The 15,525-nt window shown below is 43.5% G+C and overlaps 21 non-coding genes across 21 annotated transcripts; 11 read left to right on the forward strand and 10 right to left on the reverse strand.

The window, feature by feature from the left end:
- The first annotated feature begins 2,268 nt into the window (after window positions 1–2,268).
- On the forward strand, window positions 2,269–2,342 carry trnat-ugu (transfer RNA threonine (anticodon UGU)). Its single transcript has one exon. It is a non-coding gene; the product is annotated as a tRNA-Thr (tRNA).
- Window positions 2,343–3,070: 728 nt separating this feature from the next.
- Window positions 3,071–3,152, reverse strand: trnal-uag (transfer RNA leucine (anticodon UAG)). The gene has a single exon. It is a non-coding gene; the product is annotated as a tRNA-Leu (tRNA).
- Window positions 3,153–3,305: 153 nt separating this feature from the next.
- trnat-agu (transfer RNA threonine (anticodon AGU)) lies at window positions 3,306–3,379 on the reverse strand. The gene has a single exon. It is a non-coding gene; the product is annotated as a tRNA-Thr (tRNA).
- Window positions 3,380–3,965: 586 nt separating this feature from the next.
- trnat-ugu (transfer RNA threonine (anticodon UGU)) lies at window positions 3,966–4,039 on the forward strand. Its single transcript has one exon. It is a non-coding gene; the product is annotated as a tRNA-Thr (tRNA).
- Window positions 4,040–4,767: 728 nt separating this feature from the next.
- trnal-uag (transfer RNA leucine (anticodon UAG)) lies at window positions 4,768–4,849 on the reverse strand. Its single transcript has one exon. It is a non-coding gene; the product is annotated as a tRNA-Leu (tRNA).
- Window positions 4,850–5,538: 689 nt separating this feature from the next.
- On the forward strand, window positions 5,539–5,612 carry trnat-ugu (transfer RNA threonine (anticodon UGU)). Its single transcript has one exon. It is a non-coding gene; the product is annotated as a tRNA-Thr (tRNA).
- Window positions 5,613–5,850: 238 nt separating this feature from the next.
- Window positions 5,851–5,924, reverse strand: trnat-agu (transfer RNA threonine (anticodon AGU)). Its single transcript has one exon. It is a non-coding gene; the product is annotated as a tRNA-Thr (tRNA).
- A 586-nt stretch (window positions 5,925–6,510) lies between these two features.
- trnat-cgu (transfer RNA threonine (anticodon CGU)) lies at window positions 6,511–6,584 on the forward strand. The gene has a single exon. It is a non-coding gene; the product is annotated as a tRNA-Thr (tRNA).
- Window positions 6,585–8,067: 1,483 nt separating this feature from the next.
- Window positions 8,068–8,141, forward strand: trnat-cgu (transfer RNA threonine (anticodon CGU)). Its single transcript has one exon. It is a non-coding gene; the product is annotated as a tRNA-Thr (tRNA).
- A 324-nt stretch (window positions 8,142–8,465) lies between these two features.
- trnal-aag (transfer RNA leucine (anticodon AAG)) lies at window positions 8,466–8,547 on the reverse strand. Its single transcript has one exon. It is a non-coding gene; the product is annotated as a tRNA-Leu (tRNA).
- A 579-nt stretch (window positions 8,548–9,126) lies between these two features.
- On the forward strand, window positions 9,127–9,200 carry trnat-ugu (transfer RNA threonine (anticodon UGU)). The gene has a single exon. It is a non-coding gene; the product is annotated as a tRNA-Thr (tRNA).
- A 728-nt stretch (window positions 9,201–9,928) lies between these two features.
- On the reverse strand, window positions 9,929–10,010 carry trnal-uag (transfer RNA leucine (anticodon UAG)). Its single transcript has one exon. It is a non-coding gene; the product is annotated as a tRNA-Leu (tRNA).
- Window positions 10,011–10,163: 153 nt separating this feature from the next.
- trnat-agu (transfer RNA threonine (anticodon AGU)) lies at window positions 10,164–10,237 on the reverse strand. Its single transcript has one exon. It is a non-coding gene; the product is annotated as a tRNA-Thr (tRNA).
- Window positions 10,238–10,811: 574 nt separating this feature from the next.
- Window positions 10,812–10,885, forward strand: trnat-cgu (transfer RNA threonine (anticodon CGU)). The gene has a single exon. It is a non-coding gene; the product is annotated as a tRNA-Thr (tRNA).
- A 667-nt stretch (window positions 10,886–11,552) lies between these two features.
- Window positions 11,553–11,634, reverse strand: trnal-uag (transfer RNA leucine (anticodon UAG)). The gene has a single exon. It is a non-coding gene; the product is annotated as a tRNA-Leu (tRNA).
- A 689-nt stretch (window positions 11,635–12,323) lies between these two features.
- Window positions 12,324–12,397, forward strand: trnat-ugu (transfer RNA threonine (anticodon UGU)). Its single transcript has one exon. It is a non-coding gene; the product is annotated as a tRNA-Thr (tRNA).
- Window positions 12,398–12,635: 238 nt separating this feature from the next.
- Window positions 12,636–12,709, reverse strand: trnat-agu (transfer RNA threonine (anticodon AGU)). Its single transcript has one exon. It is a non-coding gene; the product is annotated as a tRNA-Thr (tRNA).
- Window positions 12,710–13,283: 574 nt separating this feature from the next.
- On the forward strand, window positions 13,284–13,357 carry trnat-ugu (transfer RNA threonine (anticodon UGU)). Its single transcript has one exon. It is a non-coding gene; the product is annotated as a tRNA-Thr (tRNA).
- A 578-nt stretch (window positions 13,358–13,935) lies between these two features.
- trnat-cgu (transfer RNA threonine (anticodon CGU)) lies at window positions 13,936–14,009 on the forward strand. Its single transcript has one exon. It is a non-coding gene; the product is annotated as a tRNA-Thr (tRNA).
- Window positions 14,010–14,275: 266 nt separating this feature from the next.
- Window positions 14,276–14,357, reverse strand: trnal-uag (transfer RNA leucine (anticodon UAG)). Its single transcript has one exon. It is a non-coding gene; the product is annotated as a tRNA-Leu (tRNA).
- A 701-nt stretch (window positions 14,358–15,058) lies between these two features.
- trnat-ugu (transfer RNA threonine (anticodon UGU)) lies at window positions 15,059–15,132 on the forward strand. Its single transcript has one exon. It is a non-coding gene; the product is annotated as a tRNA-Thr (tRNA).
- The last annotated feature ends 393 nt before the right edge of the window (window positions 15,133–15,525 follow it).

Below are 15,525 nucleotides of genomic sequence, written 5' to 3' on the forward strand. Positions count from 1 at the left end.
AGATTGTTACAAAATGCCCAACGCATCCGTGAAATCCTGAGATCAAGTTACAAGACTTCCTTGATCGCTGGACTTCTTTGTGTGCGGCGTAGGTACTGGGGCCTAGCGGGTAAAAGCATGTCTTGGAGATCTCGTGTATTCCTTCCAGGAGTGCCTTAATCACTTGATGTTTTCGCACGCACCATCTACTTTGACACTACAATGTTCATAAAAGGAGTTGTTTTGTGCTTGAAATAGTTGTTCTATCACTGCCATTTTCGCAAGATCAGATATTGAGATCAAGTGCTAGCAGTTTCAAGTTGTAACAAAGTTCATGTGGAATCAATTCTGACATGTTGGATTACGCCTTTGCATACATTACCAAGGTGCACTTCCACATGGCGTCCCATGAAGTTTTGTCGCAGAAGGTGCAACTCTAACATCCATCGAAATATAATTGGGTTTTTGGCTCACGGTACATATGGGCAATTTTCTGGGATTTGAAATCCTTTAAATGAGGCGCTGTGTGTCAGATGGCTACAAAATGCCCAACGCATCCGTGAAATCCTGAGATCAAGTTACAAGACTTCCTTGATCGCTGGACTTCTTTGTGTGCGGCGTAGGTACTGGGGCCTAGCGGGTAAAAGCATGTCTTGGAGATCCCGTGTATTACTTCCAGGAGTGCCTTAATCACTTGATGTTTTTGCACGCACCATCTACTTTGACACTACAATGTTCATAAAAGGAGTTGTTTTGTGCTTGAAATGGTTGTTCTATCACTGCCATTTTCGCAAGATCAGACATTGAGATCAAGTGCTAGCAGTTTCAAGCTGTAACAAAGTTCATGTGGAATCAATTTTGACATGTTGGATTACGCCTTTGCATACATTACCAAGGTGCACTTCCACATGGCGTCCCATGAAGTTTTGTCGCAGAAGGTGCAACTCTAACATCCATCGAAATATAATTGGGTTTTTGGCTCACGGTACATATGGGCAATTCTCTGGGATTTGAAATCCTTTAAATGAGGCGCTGTGTGTCAGATTGTTACAAAATGCCCAACGCATCCGTGAAATCCTGAGATCAAGTTACAAGACTTCCTTGATCGCTGGACTTCTTTGTGTGCGGCGTAGGTACTGGGGCCTAGCGGGTAAAAGCATGTCTTGGAGATCTCGTGTATTCCTTCCAGGAGTGCCTTAATCACTTGATGTTTTTGCACGCACCATCTACTTTGACACTACAATGTTCATAAAAGGAGTTGTTTTGTGCTTGAAATGGTTGTTCTATCACTGCCATTTTCGCAAGATCAGCTATTGAGATCAAGTGCTAGCAGTTTCAAGCTGTAACAAAGTTCATGTGGAATCAATTCTGACATGTTGGATTACGCCTTTGCATACATTACCAAGGTGCACTTCCACATGGCGTCCCATGAAGTTTTGTCGCAGAAGGTGCAACTCTAACATCCATCGAAATATAATTGGGTTTTTGGCTCACGGTACATATGGGCAATTTTCTGGGATTTGAAATCCTTTAAATGAGGCGCTGTGTGTCAGATGGCTACAAAATGCCCAACGCATCCGTGAAATCCTGAGATCAAGTTACAAGACTTCCTTGATCGCTGGACTTCTTTGTGTGCGGCGTAGGTACTGGGGCCTAGCGGGTAAAAGCATGTCTTGGAGATCTGGTGTATTCCTTCCAGGAGTGCCTTAATCACTTGATGTTTTTGCACGCACCATCTACTTTGACACTACAATGTTCATAAAAGGAGTTGTTTTGTGCTTGAAATGGTTCTTCTATCACTGCCATTTTCGCAAGATCAGATATTGAGATCAAGTGCTAGCAGTTTCAAGCTGTAACAAAGTTCATGTGGAATCAATTCTGACATGTTGGATTACGCCTTTGCATACATTACCAAGGTGCACTTCCACATGGCGTCCCATGAAGTTTTGTCGCAGAAGGTGCAACTCTAACATCCATCGAAATATAATTGGGTTTTTGGCTCACGGTACATATGGGCAATTCTCTGGGATTTGAAATCCTTTAAATGAGGCGCTGTGTGTCAGATTGTTACAAAATGCCCAACGCATCCGTGAAATCCTGAGATCAAGTTACAAGACTTCCTTGATCGCTGGACTTCTTTGTGTACGGCGTAGGTACTGGGGCCTAGCGGGTAAAAGCATGTCTTGGAGATCTCGTGTATTCCTTCCAGGAGTGCCTTAATCACTTGATGTTTTTGCACGCACCATCTACATATGGGCAATTCTCTGGGATTTGAAATCCTTTAAATGAGGCGCTGTGGCTTAGCTGGTTAAAGTGCCTGTCTTGTAAACAGGAGATCCTGGGTTCAAATCCCAGCAGTGCCTCTGTGTATAAACACTACTTATGACTAGCTTGCTTCTAAATGCCCAGTACAATTTTATTGGTCATTTCAAGGCAAAAGATGTGTAAAGCTACAGTCATGTTGGCAACGGCCAAAAAGGGAGTTGTTTTATGCTTGAAATGCTTCTTCTATCACTCCCGGTTTCGCAAGATCAAATATTGAGATCAAATGCTACAAGGTCCACTATACCACTCTGCTCTATTGCTCTGTCAGGTTGGCACGTTTCAACATTTTCAGTGCACGTAATACTGCTTTTTTTGGGATTATGGGATAAAGAAGCAACTGTGTAATTTCACACAAAAAGTCAGAAGATGTTGTTGCTTTAGCCATAGATGATTTTTTGATGCTTCACGCTGTTCAACCAGCGGTGGAGACTACAAATAAGTCAACTCCTGTCTCAAACAAAGTCATTCATTTGAGATATGGAATCGATAGCCTCTAGTTGTCAGATGGCAGTGGTGGGATTCCACTTGTCCTGAGAGACTGGAGCCTTAAGCCAGCGCTTTGGACCACTCAGCCACACTTCCTGCACTTGTTTTTCTGTTGCATTCGTGCAGGTTACGAGCTAGGAAGCTCAGCAGGGAGGATGTCTTAACTAGAAGAGCTGATCATCTGTGCATAATTGTACAAAGAGTAAACATTGATGACCTGCAAGAGGTAAGAACCCTTTATCATTATAAGAAGTGCTTTCCATATGCACCTGGTGTCAAATGGCAGTGGTGGGATTTGAACCCACACCTCCTGAGAGACTGGAGCCTAAATCCAGCGCCTTAGACCACTCGGCCACACTACCTCAAGGCGCAGCTTTTGCCTCGGGGAAAAATAACGCACTAGGCATGTAAGCGCGCAGGATAAATTGACAACGAGATCCACGCTTGCTACTAAATGCCCAACGCAATAGTTTAGTCAATTAAAGGCAAAAGATGCATAAAGACACAGTCAGCTCAGGCACTGCTGGGATTTGAACCCAGGAGCTCCTGTTTACTAGACAGGCACTTTAACCAACTAAGCCACAGCGCCACTCAAGACTCTGGCTTCATTTTCAGCCACACAGTCTAAAGGTAAACTCTCAGAGAAGATCACAAAACAATGTCTGCAAAAAGCAAGATGCCACTCCATTCTGTGGGTGGATCATCCGTGAAATCCTGAGATCAAGTTACAAGACTTCCTTGATCGCTGGACTTCTTTGTGTGCGGCGTAGGTACTGGGGCCTAGCGGGTAAAAGCATGTCTTGGAGATCTCGTGTATTCCTTCCAGGAGTGCCTTAATCACTTGATGTTTTTGCACGCACCATCTACTTTGACACTACAATGTTCATAAAAGGAGTTGTTTTGTGCTTGAAATGGTTCTTCTATCACTGCCATTTTCGCAAGATCAGATATTGAGATCAAGTGCTAGCAGTTTCAAGCTGTACCAAAGTTCATGTGTAATCAATTCTGATATGTTGGATTACGCCTTTGCATACATTACCAAGGTGCACTTCCACACGGCGTCCCATGAAGTTTTGTCGCAGAAGGTGCAACTCTAACATCCATCGAAATATAATTGGGTTTTTGGCTCACGGTACATATGGGCAATTCTCTGGGATTTGAAATCCTTTAAATGAGGCGCTGTGGCTTAGCTGGTTAAAGTGCCTGTCTTGTAAACAGGAGATCCTGGGTTCAAATCCCAGCAGTGCCTCTGTGTATAAACACTACTTATGACTAGCTTGCTTCTAAATGCCCAGTACAATTTTATTGGTCATTTCAAGGCAAAAGATGTGTAATGCTACAGTCATGTTGGCAAAGGCCAAAAAGGGAGTTGTTTTATGCTTGAAATGGTTATTCTATCACTCCCGGTTTCGCAAAATCAAATATTGAGATCAAATGCTACAAGATCCACTATACCACTCTGCTCTATTGCTCTGTCAGGTTGGCACGTTTCAACATTTTCAGTGCACGTAATACTGCTTTTTTTGGGATTATGGGATAAAGAAGCAACTGTGTAATTTCACACAAAAAGTCAGAAGATGTTGTTGCTTTAGCCATAGATGATTTTTTGATGCTTCACGCTGTTCAACCAGCGGTGGAGACTACAGATAAGTCAACTCCTGTCTCAAACAAAGTCATTCATTTGAGATATGCAATCGATAGCCTGTAGTTGTCAGATGGCAGTGGTGGGATTCCACTTGTCCTGAGAGACTGGAGCCTTAAGCCAGCGCTTTGGACCACTCAGCCACACTTCCTGCACTTGTTTTTCTGTTGCATTCGTGCAGGTTACGAGCTAGGAAGCTCAGCAGGGAGGATGTCTTAACTAGAAGAGCTGATCATCTGTGCATAATTGTACAAAGAGTAAACATTGATGACCTGCAAGAGGTAAGAACCCTATATCATTATATGAAGTGCTTTCCATAGGCACCTGGTGTCAAATGGCAGTGGTGGGATTTGAACCCACGCCTCCTGAGAGACTGGAGCCTAAATCCAGCGCCTTAGACCACTCGGCCACACTACCTCAAGGCCCAGCTTTTGCCTCGGGGAAAAATAACGCAGTAGGCATGTAAGCGCGTAGGATAAATTGGCGACGAGATCCACGCTTGCTACAAAATGCCCAACGCAATAGTTTAGTCAATTAAAGGCAGAAGATGCATAAAGACACAGTCAGCTCAGGCACTGCTGGGATTTGAACCCAGGATCTCCTGTCTGCAAAAAGCAAGATGCCACTCCATTCTGTTGCTGGATCATCCGTGAAATCCTGAGATCAAGTTACAAGACTTCCTTGATCGCTGGACTTCTTTGTGTGCGGCGTAGGTACTGGGGCCTAGCGGGTAAAAGCATGTCTTGGAGATCTCGTGTATTCCTTCCAGGAGTGCCTTAATCACTTGATGTTTTTGCACGCACCATCTACTTTGACACTACAATGTTCATAAAAGGAGTTGTTTTGTGCTTGAAATGGTTCTTCTATCACTGCCATTTTCGCAAGATCAGCTATTGAGATCAAGTGCTAGCAGTTTCAAGCTTTACCAAAGTTCATGTGTAATCAATTCTGATATGTTGGATTACGCCTTTGCATACATTACCAAGGTGCACTTCCACACGGCGTCCCATGAAGTTTTGTCGCAGAATGTGCAACTCTAACATCCATCCGTTTTTGGCTCACGGTACATATGGGCAATTCTCTGGGATTTGAAATCGTTTAAATGAGGCGCTTTGGCTTAGCTGGTTAAAGCGCCTGTCTTGTAAACAGGAGATCCTGGGTTCAAATCCTAGCAGTGCCTCTGTGTATAAACACTACTTATGACTAGCTTGCTTCTAAATGCCCAGTACAATTTTATTGGTCATTTCAAGGCAAAAGATGTGTAAAGCTACAGTCATGTTGGCAAAGGCCAAAAAGGGAGTTGTTTTATGCTTGAAATGGTTCTTCTAACAACAACGAGATCCACGCTTGCTACTAAATGCCCAACGCAAAAGTTCAGTCAATTAAAGGCAAAAGATGCATAAAGACACAGTCAGCTCAGGCACTGCTGGGATTCAAACCCAGGATCTCCTGTTTACTAGACAGGCACTTTAACCAACTAAGCCACAGCACCACTCAAGACTCTGGCTTCATTTTCAGCCACACAGTCTAAAGGTAAACTCTCAGAGAAGATCACAAAACAATGTCTGCAAAAAGCAAGATGCCACTCCATTCTGTGGCTGGATCATCCGTGAAATCCTGAGATCAAGTTACAAGACTTCCTTGATCGCTGGACTTCTTTGTGTGCGGCGTAGGTACTGGGGCCTAGCGGGTAAAAGCATGTCTTGGAGATCTCGTGTATTCCTTCCAGGAGTGCCTTAATCACTTGATGTTTTTGCACGCACCATCTACTTTGACACTACAATGTTCATAAAAGGAGTTGTTTTGTGCTTGAAATGGATGTTCTATCACTGCCATTTTCGCAAGATCAGATATTGAGATCAAGTGCTAGCAGTTTCAAGCTGTAACAAAGTTCATGTGGAATCAATTCTGACATGTTGGATTACGCCTTTGCATACATTACCAAGGTGCACTTCCACATGGCGTCCCATGAAGTTTTGTCGCAGAAGGTGCAACTCTAACATCCATCGAAATATAATTGGGTTTTTGGCTCACGGTACATATGGGCAATTCTCTGGGATTTGAAATCATTTAAATGAGGCGCTGTGGCTTAGCTGGTTAAAGTGCCTGTCTCGTAAACAGGAGATCCTGGGTTCAAATCCCAGCAGTGCCTCTGTCTATAAACACCACTTATGACTAGCTTTCTTCTGAATGCCCAATACAATTTCATTGGTCATTTCAAGGCAAAAGATGTGTCTGCCTTTCAACATTTTCAGTGCACATAATACTTCTTTTTCTCCGATTATGGCATGAAGAAGCAACTGTGTAATTTCACACAAAAAGTCAGAAGATGCTGTTTCTTTAGCCATAGATTTTTCTTTTTTTAATGCTGCACACTGTTCAACCTGCGGTGGAGACTACAGATGAGTCAACTCCTGTCTTAAACAAAGTCATTCATTTGAGATATGGAATCAATAGCCTTTAGTTGTCAAATGGCAGTGGTGGGATTCGAACCCACGCCTCCTGAGAGACTGGAGCCTAAATCCAGCGCCTTAGACCACTCAGCCACCTCAAGGCGCAGCTTTTTACCCCGGGGAAAAATAACGCCGTAGGCATGTAAGCGCGTAGGATAAATTGACAACGAGATCCACGCTTGCTACTAAATGCCCAACGCATCCGTGAAATCCTGAGATCAAGTTACAAGACTTCCTTGATCGCTGGACTTCTTTGTGTGCGGCGTAGGTACTGGGGCCTAGCGGGTAAAAGCATGTCTTGGAGATCTCGTGTATTCCTTCCAGGAGTGCCTTAATCACTTGATGTTTTTGCACGCACCATCTACTTTGACACTACAATGTTCATAAAAGGAGTTGTTTTGTGCTTGAAATGGTTGTTCTATCACTGCCATTTTCGCAAGATCAGATATTGAGATCAAGTGCTAGCAGTTTCAAGCTGTAACAAAGTTCATGTGGAATCAATTCTGACATGTTGGATTACGCCTTTGCATACATTACCAAGGTGCACTTCCACATGGCGTCCCATGAAGTTTTGTCGCAGAAGGTGCAACTCTAACATCCATCGAAATATAATTGGGTTTTTGGCTCACGGTACATATGGGCAATTCTCTGGGATTTGAAATCCTTTAAATGAGGCGCTGTGTGTCAGATGGCTACAAAATGCCCAACGCATCCGTGAAATCCTGAGATCAAGTTACAAGACTTCCTTGATCGCTGGACTTCTTTGTGTGCGGCGTAGGTACTGGGGCCTAGCGGGTAAAAGCATGTCTTGGAGATCTCGTGTATTCCTTCCAGGATTGCCTTATCACTTGATGTTTTTGCACGCACCATCTACTTTGACACTACAATGTTCATAAAAGGAGTTGTTTTGTGCTTGAAATGGTTGTTCTATCACTGCCATTTTCGCAAGATCAGATATTGAGATCAATTGCTAGCAGTTTCAAGCTGTAACAAAGTTCATGTGGAATCAATTCTGACATGTTGGATTACGCCTTTGCATACATTACCAAGGTGCACTTCCACATGGCGTCCCATGAAGTTTTGTCGCAGAAGGTGCAACTCTAACATCCATCGAAATATAATTGGGTTTTTGGCTCACGGTACATATGGGCAATTCTCTGGGATTTGAAATCCTTTAAATGAGGCGCTGTGGCTTAGCTGGTTAAAGTGCCTGTTTCGTAAACAGGAGATCCTGGGTTCAAATCCCAGCAGTGCCTCTGTCTATAAACACCACTTATGACTAGCTTTCTTCTGAATGCCCAATACAATTTCATTGGTCATTTCAAGGCAAAAGATGTGTCTGCCTTTCAACATTTTCAGTGTACATAATACTTCTTTTTCTCCGATTATGGCATGAAGAAGCAACTGTGTAATTTCACACAAAAAGTCAGAAGATGCTGTTTCTTTAGCCATAGATTTTTTTTTGTTTTTTTAATGCTGCACACTGTTCAACCTGCGGTGGAGACTACAGATGAGTCAACTCCTGTCTTAAACAAAGTCATTCATTTGAGATATGGAATCAATAGCCTTTAGTTGTCAAATGGCAGTGGTGGGATTCGAACCCACGCCTCCTGAGAGACTGGAGCCTTAATCCAGCGCCTTGGACCACTCGGCCACACTACCTCAAGAAGCAGCTTTTTGCCCCGGGGAAAAATAACGCCGTAGGCATGTGAGCACGTAGGATAAATTGACAACGAGATCCACGCTTGCTACTAAATGCCCAACGCAATAGTTTAGTCAATTAAAAGCAAAAGATGAATAAAGACACAGTCAGCTCATGTGGAATCAATTCTGACATGTTGGATTACGCCCTTGCATACATTACCAAGGTGCACTTCCACACAGCGTCCCATGAAGTTTTGTCGCAGAAGGTGCAACTCTAACAGCCATCGAAATATAATTGGGTTTTTGGCTCACGGTACATATGGGCAATTCTCTGGGATTTGAAATCCTTTAAATGAGGCGCTTTGTGTCAGATTGTTACAAAATGCCCAACGCATCCGTGAAATCCTGAGATCAAGTTACAAGACTTCCTTGATCGCTGGACTTCTTTGTGTGCGGCGTAGGTACTGGGGCCTAGCGGGTAAAAGCATGTCTTGGAGATCTCGTGTATTCCTTCCAGGAGTGCCTTAATCACTTGATGTTTTTGCACGCACCATCTACATATGGGCAATTCTCTGGGATTTGAAATCCTTTAAATGAGGCGCTGTGGCTTAGCTGGTTAAAGTGCCTGTCTTGTAAACAGGAGATCCTGGGTTCAAATCCCAGCAGTGCCTCTGTGTATAAACACTACTTATGACTAGCTTGCTTCTAAATGCCCAGTACAATTTTATTGGTCATTTCAAGGCAAAAGATGTGTAAAGCTACAGTCATGTTGGCAACGGCCAAAAAGGGAGTTGTTTTATGCTTGAAATGCTTCTTCTATCACTCCCGGTTTCGCAAGATCAAATATTGAGATCAAATGCTACAAGGTCCACTATACCACTCTGCTCTATTGCTCTGTCAGGTTGGCACGTTTCAACATTTTCAGTGCACGTAATACTGCTTTTTTTGGGATTATGGGATAAAGAAGCAACTGTGTAATTTCACACAAAAAGTCAGAAGATGTTGTTGCTTTAGCCATAGATGATTTTTTGATGCTTCACGCTGTTCAACCAGCGGTGGAGACTACAAATAAGTCAACTCCTGTCTCAAACAAAGTCATTCATTTGAGATATGGAATCGATAGCCTGTAGTTGTCAGATGGCAGTGGTGGGATTCCACTTGTCCTGAGAGACTGGAGCCTTAAGCCAGCGCTTTGGACCACTCAGCCACACTTCCTGCACTTGTTTTTCTGTTGCATTCGTGCAGGTTACGAGCTAGGAAGCTCAGCAGGGAGGATGTCTTAACTAGAAGAGCTGATCATCTGTGCATAATTGTACAAAGAGTAAACATTGATGACCTGCAAGAGGTAAGAACCCTTTATCATTATAAGAAGTGCTTTCCATATGCACCTGGTGTCAAATGGCAGTGGTGGGATTTGAACCCACGCCTCCTGAGAGACTGGAGCCTAAATCCAGCGCCTTAGACCACTCGGCCACACTACCTCAAGGCGCAGCTTTTGCCTCGGGGAAAAATAACGCAGTAGGCATGTAAGCGCGCAGGATAAATTGACAACGAGATCCACGCTTGCTACTAAATGCCCAACGCAATAGTTTACTCAATTAAAGGCAAAAGATGCATAAAGACACAGTCAGCTCAGGCACTGCTGGGATTTGAACCCAGGATCTCCTGTTTACTAGACAGGCACTTTAACCAACTAAGCCACAGCGCCACTCAAGACTCTGGCTTCATTTTCAGCCACACAGTCTAAAGGTAAACTCTCAGAGAAGATCACAAAACAATGTCTGCAAAAAGCAAGATGCCACTCCATTCTGTGGCTGGATCATCCGTGAAATCCTGAGATCAAGTTACAAGACTTCCTTGATCGCTGGACTTCTTTGTGTGCGGCGTAGGTACTGGGGCCTAGCGGGTAAAAGCATGTCTTGGAGATCTCGTGTATTCCTTCCAGGAGTGCCTTAATCACTTGATGTTTTTGCACGCACCATCTACTTTGACACTACAATGTTCATAAAAGGAGTTGTTTTGTGCTTGAAATGGTTGTTCTATCACTGCCATTTTCGCAAGATCAGATATTGAGATCAAGTGCTAGCAGTTTCAAGCTGTAACAAAGTTCATGTGGAATCAATTCTGACATGTTGGATTACGCCTTTGCATACATTACCAATGTGCACTTCCACATGGCGTCCCATGAAGTTTTGTCGCAGAAGGTGCAACTCTAACATCCATCCGTTTTTGGCTCTCGGTACATATGGGCAATTCTCTGGGATTTGAAATCGTTTAAATGAGGCGCTGTGGCTTAGCTGGTTAAAGTGCCTGTCTCGTAAACAGGAGATCCTGGGTTCAATTCCCAGCAGTGCCTCTGTGTATAAACACTACTTATGACTAGCTTGCTTCTAAATGCCAGGTACAATTTTATTAGTCATTTCAAAGCAAAAGATGTGTAATGCTACAGTCATGTTGGCAAAGGCCAAAAAGGGAGTTGTTTTATGCTTGAAATGGTTCTTCTATCACTCCCGGTTTCGCAAGATCAAATATTGAGATCAAATGCTACAAGATCCACTATACCACTCTGCTCTATTGCTCTGTCAGGTTGGCACGTTTCAACATTTTCAGTGCACGTAATACTGCTTTTTTTGGGATTATGGGATAAAGAAGCAACTGTGTAATTTCACACAAAAAGTCAGAAGATGTTGTTGCTTTAGCCATAGATGATTTTTTGATGCTTCACGCTGTTCAACCAGCGGTGGAGACTACAGATAACTCAACTCCTGTCTCAAACAAAGTCATTCATTTGAGATATGGAATCGATAGCCTGTAGTTGTCAGATGGCAGTGGTGGGATTCCACTTGTCCTGAGAGACTGGAGCCTTAAGCCAGCGCTTTGGACCACTCAGCAGGGAGGATGTCTTAACTAGAAGAGCTGATCATCTGTGCATAATTGTACAAAGAGTAAACATTGATGACCTGCAAGAGGTAAGAACCCTTTATCATTATAAGAAGTGCTTTCCATATGCACCTGGTGTCAAATGGCAGTGGTGGGATTTGAACCCACGCCTCCTGAGAGACTGGAGCCTAAATCCAGCGCCTTAGACCACTCGGCCACACTACCTCAAGGCGCAGCTTTTGCCTCGGGGAAAAATAACGCAGTAGGCATGTAAGCGCGCAGGATAAATTGACAACGAGATCCACGCTTGCTACTAAATGCCCAACGCAATAGTTTACTCAATTAAAGGCAAAAGATGCATAAAGACACAGTCAGCTCAGGCACTGCTGGGATTTGAACCCAGGATCTCCTGTCTGCAAAAAGCAAGATGCCACTCCATTCTGTGGCTGGATCATCCGTGAAATCCTGAGATCAAGTTACAAGACTTCCTTGATCGCTGGACTTCTTTGTGTGCGGCGTAGGTACTGGGGCCTAGCGGGTAAAAGCATGTCTTGGAGATCTCGTGTATTCCTTCCAGGAGTGCCTTAATCACTTGATGTTTTTGCACGCACCATCTACTTTGACACTACAATGTTCATAAAAGGAGTTGTTTTGTGCTTGAAATGGTTCTTCTATCACTGCCATTTTCGCAAGATCAGCTATTGAGATCAAGTGCTAGCAGTTTCAAGCTTTACCAAAGTTCATGTGTAATCAATTCTGATATGTTGGATTACGCCTTTGCATACATTACCAAGGTGCACTTCCACACGGCGTCCCATGAAGTTTTGTCGCAGAATGTGCAACTCTAACATCCATCCGTTTTTGGCTCACGGTACATATGGGAAATTCTCTGGGATTTGAAATCGTTTAAATGAGGCGCTTTGGCTTAGCTGGTTAAAGCGCCTGTCTTGTAAACAGGAGATCCTGGGTTCAAATCCTAGCAGTGCCTCTGTGTATAAACACTACTTATGACTAGCTTGCTTCTAAATGCCCAGTACAATTTTATTGGTCATTTCAAGGCAAAAGATGTGTAAAGCTACAGTCATGTTGGCAAAGGCCAAAAAGGGAGTTGTTTTATGCTTGAAATGGTTCTTCTAACAACAACGAGATCCACGCTTGCTACTAAATGCCCAACGCAAAAGTTCAGTCAATTAAAGGCAAAAGATGCATAAAGACACAGTCAGCTCAGGCACTGCTGGGATTCAAACCCAGGATCTCCTGTTTACTAGACAGGCACTTTAACCAACTAAGCCACAGCACCACTCAAGACTCTGGCTTCATTTTCAGCCACACAGTCTAAAGGTAAACTCTCAGAGAAGATCACAAAACAATGTCTGCAAAAAGCAAGATGCCACTCCATTCTGTGGCTGGATCATCCGTGAAATCCTGAGATCAAGTTACAAGACTTCCTTGATCGCTGGACTTCTTTGTGTGCGGCGTAGGTACTGGGGCCTAGCGGGTAAAAGCATGTCTTGGAGATCTCGTGTATTCCTTCCAGGAGTGCCTTAATCACTTGATGTTTTTGCACGCACCATCTACTTTGACACTACAATGTTCATAAAAGGAGTTGTTTTGTGCTTGAAATGGATGTTCTATCACTGCCATTTTCGCAAGATCAGATATTGAGATCAAGTGCTAGCAGTTTCAAGCTGTAACAAAGTTCATGTGGAATCAATTCTGACATGTTGGATTACGCCTTTGCATACATTACCAAGGTGCACTTCCACATGGCGTCCCATGAAGTTTTGTCGCAGAAGGTGCAACTCTAACATCCATCCGTTTTTGGCTCTCGGTACATATGGGCAATTCTCTGGGATTTGAAATCGTTTAAATGAGGCGCTGTGGCTTAGCTGGTTAAAGTGCCTGTCTTGTAAACAGGAGATCCTGGGTTCAATTCCCAGCAGTGCCTCTGTGTATAAACACTACTTATGACTAGCTTGCTTCTAAATGCCAGGTACAATTTTATTAGTCATTTCAAAGCAAAAGATGTGTAAAGCTACAGTCATGTTGGCAAAGGCCAAAAAGGGAGTTGCTTTATGCTTGAAATGGTTCTTCTAACAACAATGAGATCCACGCAAAATGCCCAACGCATCCGTGAAATCCTGAGATCAAGTTACAAGACTTCCTTGATCGCTGGACTTCTTTGTGTGCGGCGTAGGTACTGGGGCCTAGCGGGTAAAAGCATGTCTTGGAGATCTCGTGTATTCCTTCCAGGAGTGCCTTAATCACTTGATGTTTTTGCACGCACCATCTACTTTGACACTACAATGTTCATAAAAGGAGTTGTTTTGTGCTTGAAATGGATGTTCTATCACTGCCATTTTCGCAAGATCAGCTATTGACTACATTACCAAGGTGCACTTCCACATGGCGTCCCATGAAGTTTTGTCGCAGAAGGTGCAACTCTAACATCCATCGAAATATAATTGGGTTTTTGGCTCACGGTACATATGGGCAATTCTCTGGGATTTGAAATCCTTTAAATGACGCGCTGTGGCTTAGCTGGTTAAAGTGCCTGTCTCGTAAACAGGAGATCCTGGGTTCAAATCCCAGCAGTGCCTCTGTCTATAAACACCACTTATGACTAGCTTTCTTCTGAGTTTCAAGCTGTAACAAAGTTCATGTGGAATCAATTCTGACATGTTGGATTACGCCTTTGCATACATTACCAAGGTGCACTTCCACATGGCGTCCCATGAAGTTTTGTCGCAGAAGGTGCAACTCTAACATCCATCGAAATATAATTGGGTTTTTGGCTCACGGTACATACAGGGTAAGAACCCTATATCATTATATGAAGTGCTTTCCATAGGCACCTGGTGTCAAATGGCAGTTGTGGGATTTGAACCTACGCCTCCTGAGAGACTGGAGCCTAAATCCAGCGCCTTAGACCACTCGGCCACACTACCTCAAGGCGCAGCTTTTGCCTCGGGGAAAAATAACGCAGTAGGCATGTAAGCGCGTAGGATAAATTGGCGACGAGATCCACGCTTGCTACAAAATGCCCAACGCAATAGTTTAGTCAATTAAAGGCAGAAGATGCATAAAGACACAGTCAGCTCAGGCACTGCTGGGATTTGAACCCAGGATCTCCTGTCTGCAAAAAGCAAGATGCCACTCCATTCTGTGGCTGGATCATCCGTGAAATCCTGAGATCAAGTTACAAGACTTCCTTGATCGCTGGACTTCTTTGTGTGCGGCGTAGGTACTGGGGCCTAGCGGGTAAAAGCATGTCTTGGAGATCTCGTGTATTCCTTCCAGGAGTGCCTTAATCACTTGATGTTTTTGCACGCACCATCTACTTTGACACTACAATGTTCATAAAAGGAGTTGTTTTGTGCTTGAAATGGTTGTTCTATCACTGCCATTTTCGCAAGATCAGCTATTGAGATCAAGTGCTAGCAGTTTCAAACTGTAACAAAGTTCATGTGGAATCAATTCTGACATGTTGGATTACGCCTTTGCATACATTACCAAGGTGCACTTCCACATGGCGTCCCATGAAGTTTTGTCGCAGAAGGTGCAACTCTAACATCCATCGAAATATAATTGGGTTTTTGGCTCACGGTACATATGGGCAATTCTCTGGGATTTGAAATCCTTTAAATGAGGCGCTGTGGCTTAGCTGGTTAAAGCGCCTGTCTTGTAAACAGGAGATCCTGGGTTCAAATCCCAGCAGTGCCTCTGTGTATAAACACTACTTATGACTAGTTTGCTTCTAAATGCCCAGTACAATTTTATTGGTCATTTCAAGGCAAAAGATGTGTAATGCTACAGTCATGTTGGCAAAGGCCAAAAAGGGAGTTGTTTTATGCTTGAAATGGTTCTTCTATCACTCCCGGTTTCGCAAGATCAAATATTGAGATCAAATGCTACAAGATCCACTATACCACTCTGCTCTATTGCTCTGTCAGGTTGGCACGTTTCAACATTTTCAGTGCACGTAATACTGCTTTTTTTGGGATTATGGGATAAAGAAGCAACTGTGTAATTTCACACAAAAAGTCAGAAGATGTTGTTGCTTTAGCCATAGATGATTTTTTGATGCTTCACGCTGTTCAACCAGCGGTGGAGACT

This window comes from Channa argus, chromosome 10, assembly GCF_033026475.1.
Source record: "Channa argus isolate prfri chromosome 10, Channa argus male v1.0, whole genome shotgun sequence".
Taxonomy (NCBI): domain Eukaryota; kingdom Metazoa; phylum Chordata; class Actinopteri; order Anabantiformes; family Channidae; genus Channa; species Channa argus.